The 13,429-nt window shown below is 46.3% G+C and overlaps 1 protein-coding gene across 1 annotated transcript in view; it reads right to left on the bottom strand.

The window, feature by feature from the left end:
• LOC147700311 (uncharacterized) overlaps positions 1–13,429 on the bottom strand; it is a 382,768-nt gene that overhangs the window by 101,782 nt on the left and 267,557 nt on the right.

Genomic DNA, 13,429 nt, shown 5'->3' with positions numbered 1-13,429 from the left:
CTAGGGGCCTTATTACAAGTACTGCGGTCCATTTACTCACGGGGGTGGTCTGACCACTGCCACACTGCAGGCCCACCCACAATATTAGAAGTGAGGCGTCTGACTGCCACAGGACTGCTGCATCCGCCAAGGATCCCGGATCTTGCGGCGGTGGCGCAGTGTTCAGGGGCAATAATATGCAGGTGGTGCCGCTGCAGCACCCCTGGCATATTAGGAATTGTCTGTACCCTGCCATGGTGGTGAGCCTGTGGGCCTGGGGGTCCATGCAGAGGGGCACATGTTGTGCCCCCCTGGAACTGCACCTGTTCCTGCACAGTGTGGCACACACAAAATGGTGCATGCCACACCATGCAGGAACGTGCAATTGGCGCTCTCACCGCAGAGGTCTGCAGGTTAGGCTCTCCCATGAGGCTAACAGACCACTGCCGTGAGACCGCCGCAGCACCACCCACCATGGATTCCACACTTAATCCTGTGGGAGGATGCATCACAGCTTTGGTCGTTCTCCTGCGGAAGGCGCAGCGGGGCGACGCAAGAGGTCCACCAAATTCATATTAAAGGCCTAAGTCCTGTCGTGTAGTTCCTATATACCCTATACAGGTTCTGCGCGTTCGGATAACAAACTGTGGGATTGGTGGCAGACTGGTTCTGAGCACCCCCACCGGATATGTTAGCCTGTTTATATCAGCCAGCTCACAGTGCCACTATAATCTCCTCTTATCGGGGAGAGAATAGCTTCTGGCAACCTCAGAACATGAAAACCCTTATCCCTCAGGATCGTGGAAACCATATACTACCTTTCGCTCAGTCACTCGTGCTCACTTAGTTTGTGTCAGAGGTACACAGAAGAAACATACTGGGCATTTGTAAATAAGAATTTATTGAACAGTTGTTATTCTTGTGTAAAATAGATGAGCTGTAACAACCATTAGACAGTAGCTGAGATATAGGATTAGCAGTATTATGAAAGTGAAAGGATGGTACAGTTCTACCATTTTGTAGTAATCGTGAATATATAAAAGTACATAAAACACATGATTAAAAAGTGCGTACTCCTACAATGCCTCTCTAACTAGATGTACCTAAATGCACCTAGATCTATGTAGGTGTTATGGCAAGAATCCCTCTTGGATCTAGTCAACCCCATTACCTGAGAATGAGAGAATATGGGACCCCGTCCTGGTCTCCAGTTGGACACACTGCGAGGGATATTAGACCACTATGAACTGGAATGTTTGCATGCAGGAACCTCCGTGTCTCTGGTCCGGGCCTGAACTTTATACAGAGATATTTTATCCAGGAGATGGTAGTCCTGCTGTGCTTCCAAGAAAACCTCATGCATCAATCAATCAATCAAGAATTTGTAGAGCACTCTACTTACCTGTGATGGTCTCAAGGCTGAGGTAATTAGAATTTTTATGGTAAATTGTGTCCCCTAACGTAGACCCCAACGGCTCCATGTACACACTTCAAGTACATGTAATTTCCCTCCACAACCGAATTTGATGACGCAAATACATTTGCGTCCACCGTTAACATGTCCTCTATCAGATCCACCATGAATGGATCGATAATTCAGTTCCTAAGTATGCCGTGCCACCGTCTTTATGTGGTGCACTTTCACGTTTTCCTGGCTCTGCCGAGCTAGGCCCTGATTTCTGTCTCCAAGCCACTTCTGCCTCTGCCTCTAAAAGCTGCAGCATGAAGACGCATCCCTGACCTCTACCTTACTTCCTGCCAACCAAGCGGTGCCCGGCTCGGCCTGGCCTGCCTGCCAAAAACAGTATTTTGCCTTCAAGTTATCAGCGTAGCCAGCTCAGCTCCTCGAAAACACATTCCTGTCTAATTATTTAGGTAAACATATCCCCGGCTACAGAGCAAAGAGCAAGTCTCCCTGTCTCCGTGCAAGTAATTTACAGTTCCCGTTACCATGGTAGGCCCATGGCTCCCGCACGTAGACACGTAGACACCTATGCACGCCCTAACATTCAGTATAGAGTAGCCTCTGCCCAAGAGACCTTTTCCTCTAGATTAAACATCCTCCAAATATTAGATATCAGATATGTTTAGGGACAGGTCGATCTGACATGCCAGACTTCTGTCTCTTCTACTAGTGTTAAATGTCAGACCCTTAGCTTCCTCCCGTTGCACGTCAATCATACGTCATATTAGCTGCGCGCGCATCCAGGCCATAGGTTTTAGCTGACTCTGCAAGAATTCCCTAAGCATCCACCCACTTATGACACTTTTCTGTGACGTTTCTAGTTCACGCCTCTGTGCACACCCATATTCACGCCTTTTTGCTACGCACATGTGTTCTTATCATATACATTTCACTTGTCACGCCTACTGTATTCAATGCTATTGTGTCATTTTGCTATATATGTCATGTACTGTGAATAATTCGTTGACATCTTTCCTGACATCTTTTCCTGCCATCTTTGCATACCCGAACCCTTGTATTGATGGACAAGATCTCCATTGACTCGAGTCATTTAGTCATTCTTTATGATTAAAGCCCTTATGACTCAGACACCCCGGACTCTGCCTCTCATTTGATCGAGCTATTCTTATGTAAATTATATGGCAAAAAGAGTATACGGTAAATTATTTACCACATAATTTGGCGCCCGAATAGGGACCCCTCTCCCACCCCACGCGCCGGCGATGCGTCGCAGGTTCTGCCCCCGACTACAGTCGTGACGGACCCCATGCGCATCTGCAGGATTTCCTGTACTTCCCGCAGGCCTACGGAGGTGACGGAGACTGCGGCCGACATCCAGACGAGGCGGTGAGGAGTGCGGAGGATCCCGACCAGAGCCCAGCCGAGAGAGCAGTGTCCGAGGTATCGAGAGGCCCACCAGTAGTGTCGAGGCGCATGCGTAGTGCGCAGCAGAAGCAGTGACGTCGTAGCGGTCCAGTCCAGTCGAGTTTCCGAGGCCTTCTGTTCTGTGCTTCCCGGTGAGTACCGTTGCTGGGGACGCATCTAGACGGGTGCATTAATTTGTGTCCGGTCAAGACGGGTTTGGGTACACAAATCCGGTCTGCACTGTTTTAGCAGTGTATCTGTACTGTTTAGCAGTGCATCTAGTATCAAGATATCTAGTTATTTTATTCATTTAGAAATGTTTCAATGTGTTTTGATGTTGTGGTATGAGTGATTGTTCGCATTTTTCTTACTGTGTTTATGGTGTATAGTGTCTAGATCGAGGTAGCGATGCCTTTATTCTCTAAACTGAGACAGATAGGAACTAGGAAAGGGATACTCGAGGAAGCTGTTCCCATCCCACCCAGGGACACTCCCGGATATTTTATGTACCACAAGCACGGCTTAGATGCCATATTATTTCTCGACTTGTGGGTGGATTACACTAAAGACTTAGCAGAGAATCAGAGATGGCCCGTTACAGGGACATGGGATGCCGAGTGCATCATGAGAGTAGAGGAAGCGTTGTGGAAAAAGAAAGCCAGACAGTCACAGAAAGATGCCATTGAATTATGGCGTAAAGAATCACATAGACGGACAGAGAAAGCACTCAGAAAGGCAGAGAAAAGTAGAGAGGATTCTGACAAAGCCAAAGAAAAAGAACTACTAGAAGAAGGAGAACGAGTTAGAATGGAACAACACGACAGACAGAGTAATGCTATTTTGACCGGACTGTATCCAGTCCTGGCCGAGGGCCTGCCCAAGGCGACCCCGGAAACACCGAAAAATCTGCCCCCTCCATTGGTTCCGACTAAATTGCGTCACAAGACCGCAGCAGATATTTTTCTTTCTTCCTATTTAGACGATGTAGCTCCTGCATATACCAATGTACCTGCCCATGTACCACCTATTGACAATAACCTACCCCATGATCATCTGCCCCCGGGTCCGCAACAGCAGACCCCTCCTGCACCACTTCCTGCACCCGTACCCGTTGTTCCCCCTGGTATTCAACAACTGCATCCACATAATCCTTTTGGGACTGGCACGGTCCAGGTTCCAACTACGTTACAGCAGATACCGACCCTACAGCCAGGTTATGCCCAAGCATCCGCCTCAGGAGGTGCTACAGGAGGTTATCGCACCCCGCCCCAGTTACATCGAGTGACATTGAGAGAATTCGCAATGTCGCGGACACCTAAAGGTGCCCCAGCCGAAAAGCTCAGAGAACAGCTTACAGATTGCAGATATGACACAGTGCCTGGTAAAGAAGGACCCATGTTGTTCGCATCCATACGTTTAAGACGTGTTACAGATTATTTGCAATTACTACCAGAAATGCCAGGTCATCTAGACAATTTGTATCATTTTATTAGAACAGGAGAAAGACCGGAGTGTGTTGGTGAAGCCATGTCACGTCAGAAAGTTGAGAACAAAGGTTTAATTATGCGATTTTTGGTTAATTGTTTGATAAGGGAACAAGATCAGATAGGCTTCCCGCAAGACGAGATGGCTAGATTGATCAGATGGAGCCAGAATATTTTGGAGGGTAAACATGATAGAGAGAACTGTGTACATGCTATGGTTAGAAAGATCCGTAAAGAAATAATAGCAATACATGCCCGTCTAGAATCTGAAAGACATTCTGGGTCAGAAGAAAAGGACTCCTCAGAGGAGGAAGAACCAGAGAATCCAGCTGAAACCTCGCAACAGTCAAATAGAGACATGATAGCATATGTAGGCAGAGAGAAACTCCCTAGATCGTATCCTCTTGAAAGGCCCTTCGACAGACCCATTCGTTTAGAAAACAAGAAACGTTACCTTTGTCTGATACCAGAGCGATGTACCCTTGAACATGTATTCCAAATTACTGACAAAGTACTGAAAGAAAGAGTAGGTTATCACGAACTCAATACTTTACGTGATCAGGAACTAGCCCGGTCCGCAGTACAGTGGGCCGGGGATGACAGCATATATAAAGACGATTCAGTAGTGCAAACATTTTTAAGTCTTACTCCAGAAGAACAGCGACTAGCTGGTATATACATGACCCAACACCTCATTATACAGTATGAAAATCAAGCATCTGATCCAGGTCCGTTATATAGTTTATTGCAGGACTTACTCCTGAGAAGATGGAGAGGTCTAGGTACCGATCTAATTGAAACGATTTTAGAACAACGCCACAAATATAGAACCTTCTTGACTCCCCATCTTGTTTCCGTTCCACCCCCAGTTAGGCAACCATATCACTTTGACAAACAGAATCCTTTACGAGAAGTACATCCAGTCAGGAATGCTGATGATACCCTTACACGTGTGTATGTATACACGCCTATAACTAAAATGGAATTATTAGAAATGAAGAAAATAGTGCCCAGTCATGATAAAGACCCTGCAGGTTTCCACCGTGAAATAAAAGACATGTTACTCATGGGAGATTATACCTATCCTGACATTATGAAGATATTGAAAGTACTATTGCCTGCCGGTATTTACGAGAAACTCAAAGAAAAAGAATGGGAGGTGGGAGACAAAAAGATAGATTGGGCTGCATTGGAAGCTGAAGAAACGACTCGGACCCCAGGTGTAGGACTTGGGGATAAAACTAAAGCATTACCAGGATTGTTAGTACAGGTTTTGCCAAGATTGTTAGCAACCAAAAAGGAGGACTGGGATGCAATCTCAGCCTGCAAACAGAAACCCGATGAAGACACTAGTGATTTTTATTCCCGATTTGAGAAATGTTTTATTATTAACAGTGGCCTGAAAACAAGTAGCGAGTCATACCCACACCTTTTTGTATCCAAATTAGTCGAGAATTCACTGCCCCAGGTTAAGAACCGTGTACTGAAAGTCGAAAGCACATGGCAAGCTAATACGCCTTCCCAAATGTTGCAAATGTTACAGTATCACCAGAACAGAATTAGAGAAGAACATGATCACGAACGGAGACGTATGAAAGACACGAAAATGAAAGTACTAGTTGCTCAGTCAGTTCCAGCTGACGGTCATAAACGGGGTACGACACAATCCAATAATTCAAGTTCAGCAGCTCCTGTTAAAGGGATATGCAACTATTGTAAACAACCAGGTCACTATGTAAACGATTGTGCAGTTTTGAGACACAACATAGCTACAGGTAAAACTAAAGAGAGACCACGTCCTCCTAGACAGGACCAGGTCCAACAACACGTTCCACAGAATGTCCAGCCTATGCAGGCCCCACAACAGACCGTAGCAGTACCGCAGCCACAACCCATTGCCGCAACACAACATGTTACACAGCAGATGTACCAGTATGCACATTCTGACTATCCCGATTATCAGCAATACACATGAAACAGCCTAGAGAGGGAGGTTGGCTTGCCCCTTATCGAGATTCCTGTAGATCAAGAAGGCCCTTATGTACACAGTCAGGTATTAGGGAAGGACAGAAAGTTTTTAATTGACACAGGGGCAAGCAGAACGACAATCAGTCACGACGAGGTTCCAGGGGCACCCCTCTCAGGCTCACAGAATGTTTCCCTTGGTTTTTCAGGAAAGCCTATTGTTAATGAAGTATCGAAACCAGTTCCTCTTGCAGTTGGTCCATTGTCCCGCACTACAGATTTACTGCTCACGAAATCATGTCCAGAAAACTTGCTTGGTATAAAGACACTGAAAGCTCTAGGAGCTGTAATTTGTTGTTCTCCGGAAGGAGTAAGGTTGTTCCTTCGTGATTTTAAAGGCCATTATGTATTGAGAGATTTTGACCCCAGGTTACAGAATGTTCCTGCACATTTATGGGCACAAGGCCCCACTGATGTAGGTTGTATGCACATTACTCCATACCGTGTCACACTCAAGCCAGGAGTAGTACTACCACGTATCCGACAATACAAGTTACCACAAGATGCTGTAGTGGCTTTACTGAAAATCATTGACGAGCTCATTGCACAAGGAGTGGTTGTAGAAACCGACTCCAATGCTTGTAATTCCCCGATCATTCCAATTCTTAAACGTACAGACCCAAATGCACCTCCAGTTTATCGATTAGTTATCGATTTGCGAGAATTGAATAAATGCATTATACCACAATATCCCGTGGTCCCAGACATTTCATCCCTATTGACAGCTATTGATTCCGAAGCGACGTTCTTTACTGTAATTGACCTCAAGAACGCCTTCTTTAGTGTTCCTATTGATCCGGAAAGCCAATATCTTTTCGGATTCTGTTTAAATGGCCGAAGCTTCAAATTTACACGCGCACCTCAAGGATTTACAGAAAGTCCCAGCATCTACAGCCAAGCATTAAAAAGACAACTTGACAGCATTCACATGCCTGTTAACACTGCCCTACTCCAGTACGTCGATGATCTATTGATCACCGCCCGTAGTGAACCAGAATGTGAACAAGCATCACTGACAGTTTTACATTTCCTGGCGGACAAGGGACACAAGGTGTCTCCTTCGAAGCTACAATTCTGTGCTCAGCAAGTGGTGTACCTTGGGCACTAGCTGACCAAGTGGGGTAGGCAGCTGACACCTGAACGAATTCAGTTAATTGCACATCTTCCGCAACCCAAGACACAGAAAGAAGTACGAGCTTTTATTGGACTCACTTCTTATTGCAGACAATGGATTCCACAATATGCGTTTCTAGCTAAACCACTCATACAGTTGACAACTCAGGAGGCAGCGTCTTCGTCTGTTCTCCCTTGGACTCAGGAACATACACAAGCTTTTGACGAATTAAAGAAAGCCTTATGTCAAGCACCAGTTTTAGCAACACCTTGTTACACCAAACCTTTCACACTTTTTGTTACAGAACGCGATGGCACAGCGTTGTCGGTTCTCACTCAGTTACAAGCAGACAAACACAGACCGTGTGCTTATTTTTCGAGCACATTAGATCCAGTAGCCCAGGCCTTGCCTGCGTGCTTAAAGTCAGTTGCAGCTACAGCTCTAGCAATCAGACAAAGCGACTCCATTGTATTAGGACATCAACTGACAGTACAAGTTCCACATTCTGTAGAGGTTCTTTTAAACAGAACACAGACTCAACACTTGACTATAGCACGACTGACAGGTTATGAATTGACGTTATTCCAGCCACACATAGAAATCAGACGTTGTAATACACTGAATCCTGCTACACTTTTACCATCGAGCACTACAGATCCCACTCCACATGACTGCGTAGAGGTAGTTGACACAGTTACGAAACCCAGACAAGACTTGACAGATGTCGCGTTACCAGATCCAGACCTGACACTTTATGTGGATGGTTCATGTTTAAGAACAAGTACAGGAGAGTTAGTGGCCGCGTATGCAGTGACCATTGAAACTGAAGTCATAGAAACACATCGCATTGACACCCTGTTGGCCCAAGCAGCAGAGCTTATTGCTCTGACCCAAGCCTGTATACGAGCCAAGAACCAGAAAGTAAATATATACACAGATTCACGTTATGCATTCGGAGTTGTTCACGACTTTGGTGTCCTCTGGCAAGAAAGAGGTTTCTTGACCTCTCACGGAGCCAAGATACAACATGGTCCCCTCATTCAAGCTCTGTTAGAAGCAATACATTTGCCTAAAGCGATAGCTATCATGAAGTGCAAGGCACATACAAAAGTCACAGACAAGATTTCCCAGGGTAACGACTTTGCAGATCGAATAGCGAAATATACAGCACTGACTCAAACTCAAACGACTGACATGACAAAGACAGACGCGACTTCACAGACACATTGCATGACAGTCAGGGACCCCACACAAGATGTCATCGACATACAGACACATGCCACTCCAGATGAAATAAAGAAATGGGCTGAACAAGGAGGGGTCCAGACAGACCAGGGATGGATGACGAGGGGAAAGACCACATGGTTCAAGTTATCATTAACACAGCACATAGTCCAGCACATCTAGGAGAAAAAGCCATGTTAGACAGTGTACAGAATCTTTGGTTCAACAAGCATTTACGAGCAGCAGCGAAACAGAAAGTGCGTACCTGCATGATCTGTTGTCAGTTCAATCCAGGAAAAGGGATTCCCGTAGAGCAAGGTGGATTCCATCCTCCCGACTATCCTTTTGAAGTCCTCCAGATGGATTATATTCAGATGGACAGATGCCGAGGATTTAAGTATGTCCTCGTAGTTGTTTGTGCCCTATCCCGATGGACAGAAGCATATCCCGTCCCAGATTACACTGCCCCGACCACTGCCAAGCAGTTGGTTCGCGAATTTTTTCCTCGATACGGTTTGCCCCGTGTCGTGTATTCAGATAACGGTCAGCCATTCTCATCTGAACTTATGAAGCAGGTCTCTCTTCTATTGGGGTACCAGTGGAAGTTTCACTGTGTCCGGCATCATGAGGCAGCAGGTCTCGTGGAGCGACACAATCAGACTCTGAAAACTCGCCTTGCAAAAGTGTGTAAAGAGAAGGGAGTAGATTGGATAGTAGCTTTGCCAGTTGCACTCTTTTATATGAGAATGGTAGCTCACTCTAGGACAGGGCTATCTCCGTATGAGGTGGTCTTCGGTAGACCTCCTAATATGTGGGGGACGCCTCTGCCGCGAAAGATTACAGATGTGGACAGTACTATGCTGACAGATTACCTTGCTTCCTTGATGTCTGCACTACAATCATGTCGTTCACAGGTCGCGGCAGCCTTCCCAGACAACACCGAGGTGAAGCCACACAAGATCGTCCCTGGGGACCTCGTTTACATCCGCAACTTCGACAGGACGAGCCCGTTTGAGCCCCGCTGGAAGGAGCCGAAGCTTGTTCTGCTGACTACAAGGACTGCTGTTAAAGTGGAGGGCCGTAAGGGCTGGCTCCACTCAAGTCACGTGAAAAGACATTATGGACTTCCGCCAAAATCTGAGTCCCAGGACTCCCACGTCCCAGTGACTGATACCAAACTCCCCTTTCGAGAGAGAACTCCCCAAGAGGAGTACAGGCTAAAGCTAAGGTCTAGTAAGTCAGACAGTTTAATTGTTTAAGTCCCCCTCGGGTGAAGCGGTTAGGCAGTTCTGACAATGTACAAGTTAGACCCAAATAGAGAGAGAGATAGTCAGGAGATCAAGAAACAAAAATATTGTAAAAATCTCCGGAGCAGATGCGTCTGCACTTTACTTATTATGTTTTTTCTGAGTCTTACGATTATTGCTATAAGTTGGATGCTTTATATGTTTTTTCCTCTTGCACATTTCTTTTCTAATAACACTGTCGAGCACACGTTTAGTGCTCTACCCCCACACGAATTGTCTTATAGACTTGCGCTGCGCAACAATACATTCATTCGTATGTTACATCATTCTCACCAGATCAACAATGCTACTAATTGTTGGATATGTGGCCAACTCCCTCCCTACCAGAACTACAAGGGAGCTCTGCCTCTCTTTCCTTACCCGTTTACACATAATGGTTCCTGTGGTGCCTGGTTTAGTTTAATTACATCTGTAGACACTGACTCAAAGGTTCCCCAAGGCAATTGGATATGGGGAAATCTGAACACAGTCATGAACAAAGCATGTTTCCCGAACGAAGAAGGTCTTCCACAAATGACAGGGACAGATCTAGAAAACGAAGTATATGGATTAGGCAATTTTACACTTAACCTCATGATTCTAAATGTTCAGTCAGAGACCAGTCCAGACTTACCATCCATATCAGTTTTACCAGCGAAAGGTGTATTATGTGTCAGAAAGAATGGTTCAGTACATCTAGGTCACAGTGACTGTACTACTGTGGTCGAATACAGTGATCAAGGCAAGTCTACATTCAAAGCTTCCCGACATTCCTATTTCCTTTGTGGTCAGACAGCCTATGTCCGTTTACCTCCAGACTGGGATGGTACCTGTTTCATTGCATTCTTATTACCACCAGTATTTCTAGCCCCATCTGACTATCACAGGAATTCCCGTCTTAATATTGTTAGGCACAAAAGAGACCTCCCTATAGTTGATCAGACTGAAACTGCCTGGGAACAATATACAGATTTTAATAAAGGATTCTTTCCCTATCTAGGTACTGTCTCTAATAGTAAACTGATACGCAAATTAACCAGAATACTTGAAGCAGTAGTGAATGAGACTACTTCAGCTTTGGGCAACTTAACAGAGGAGCAGTCTGCTATGAGACTTGTTGTCCTTCAGAACCGCCTTGTCCTTGACGTCATCCTGGCCGATAGGGGCGGGGCTTGTAGAGTCATCGGATCCAGTTGCTGCGTATTTATTCCAAATAATGCGCCATCAGTCTATAAAGCCATCACCGACTTCATGAAATTGCCCATCTGATACACCAGAATCCAGGCTCCTGGACTTGGTCCGGTTGGCTCTGGAGTGTAGTAACAGCCTGGGGATGGAAGCTACTGTCATTCCTAGGAATCATATTGGCCATAGTATTCAGTTGTTATCTATGTCTGCAATGTGGGCCAGCGATTTGCGGCTTGTGCGCCACAGCTTGTGTTCCCCATTCAAGTGCACGTTCCCATTCCAGAAGAAAGAAAGAAGAGCAAATGATGTTATATGAACAGATTGATGGTCTCATGAACATCGACATATCATGAAGGGTCCGTAGGGGACAAGGAGGGAATGAGGTAATTAGAATTTTTATGGTAAATTGTGTCTCCTAACGTAGACCCCAACGGCTCCATGTACACACTTCAAGTACATGTAATTTCCCTCCACAACCGAATTTGATGACGCAAATACATTTGCGTCCACCGTTAACATGTCCTCTATCAGATCCACCATGAATGGATCGATAATTCAGTTCCTAAGTATGCCGTGCCACCGTCTTTATGTGGTGCACTTTCACGTTTTCCTGGCTCTGCCGAGCTAGGCCCTGATTTCTGTCTCCAAGCCACTTCTGCCTCTGCCTCTAAAAGCTGCAGCATGAAGACGCATCCCTGACCTCTACCTTACTTCCTGCCAACCAAGCGGTGCCCGGCTCGGCCTGGCCTGCCTGCCAAAAACAGTATTTTGCCTTCAAGTTATCAGCGTAGCCAGCTCAGCTCCTCGAAAACACATTCCTGTCTAGTGATTTAGGTAAACATATCCCCGGCTACAGAGCAAAGAGCAAGTCTCCCTGTCTCCGTGCAAGTAATTTACAGTTCCCGTTACCATGGTAGGCCCATGGCTCCCGCACGTAGACACGTAGACACCTATGCACGCCCTAACATTCAGTATAGAGTAGCCTCTGCCCAAGAGACCTTTTCCTCTAGATTAAACATCCTCCAAATATTAGATATCAGATATGTTTAGGGACAGGTCGATCTGACATGCCAGACTTCTGTCTCTTCTACTAGTGTTAAATGTCAGACCCTTAGCTTCCTCCCGTTGCACGTCAATCATACGTCATATTAGCTGCGCGCGCATCCAGGCCATAGGTTTTAGCTGACTCTGCAAGAATTCCCTAAGCATCCACCCACTTATGACACTTTTCCTGTGACGTTTCTAGTTCACGCCTCTGTGCACACCCATATTCACGCCTTTTTGCTACGCACATGTGTTCTTATCATATACATTTCACTTGTCACGCCTACTGTATTCAATGCTATTGTGTCATTTTGCTATATATGTCATGTACTGTGAATAATTCGTTGACATCTTTCCTGACATCTTTTCCTGCCATCTTTGCATACCCGAACCCTTGTATTGATGGACAAGATCTCCATTGACTCGAGTCATTTAGTCATTCTTTATGATTAAAGCCCTTATGACTCAGACACCCCGGACTCTGCCTCTCATTTGATCGAGCTATTCTTATGTAAATTACATGGCAAAAAGAGTATACGGTAAATTATTTACCACAAGGCGCTGGGGGAAAAAAATGGGGGGGGGGGGGCTACTGGTCGAACAGCCAGGTCTTGAGTAGCTTCCTGAAGGTCAGCAGGTCTTGGGTCTGTCGTAGGCTCAGTGGGAGGGTGTTCCAGGTCTTGGCGGCAAGGTGGGAGAAGGATCTGCCTGCCTGTGGTTGTTCTTCGGATGTGAGGGACGGTGGCAAGGGCGAGGTCGGCGGAACAGAGCTGGCGGTTGGGGATGTAGAAGAAGAGTCGTCTGTTGAGGTAGGCTGGGCCGGTCTTGTGGAGTGCCTTGTGTGCATGGATGAGGAGCTTGACGGAAATCCTCTTGTTGACGGGGAGCCAGTGCAGGTTTCTCAGGTGGGGCGAGATGAGGCTGTAGCGTGGTACGTCGAAGATCAGGCGTGCAAAGGCGTTTTGAATGCGTTGCAGTCGTTTGATGAGCTTGGCCGGGGCTCCCGCGTAGAGGGCATTGCCATAGTCGAGTCTGCTACTGACGAGGGACTGGGTGACTGTTCTTCTTGTATCTGTTGGGATCCACCAGTAGATCTTGCGGAGCATTCGAAGGGTGTTGAAGCAGGAGGAGGAGACTGCGTTGACTTGCTTAGTCATGGAGAGTGTTGAGTCAAGGAGGACTCCCAGGTTGCGTGCGTGGTCTGTGGGTGTCGAGGCTGCTCCCAGTGCCGTAGGCCACAAGGAGTTGTCCCAGG

This window comes from Lissotriton vulgaris, chromosome 8 (genome assembly GCF_964263255.1).
Source record: "Lissotriton vulgaris chromosome 8, aLisVul1.2, whole genome shotgun sequence".
Lineage (NCBI taxonomy): Eukaryota > Metazoa > Chordata > Amphibia > Caudata > Salamandridae > Lissotriton > Lissotriton vulgaris.
Note: the sequence above shows the minus strand (reverse complement) of the source record. Positions and strands in the feature narration are given on the sequence as shown.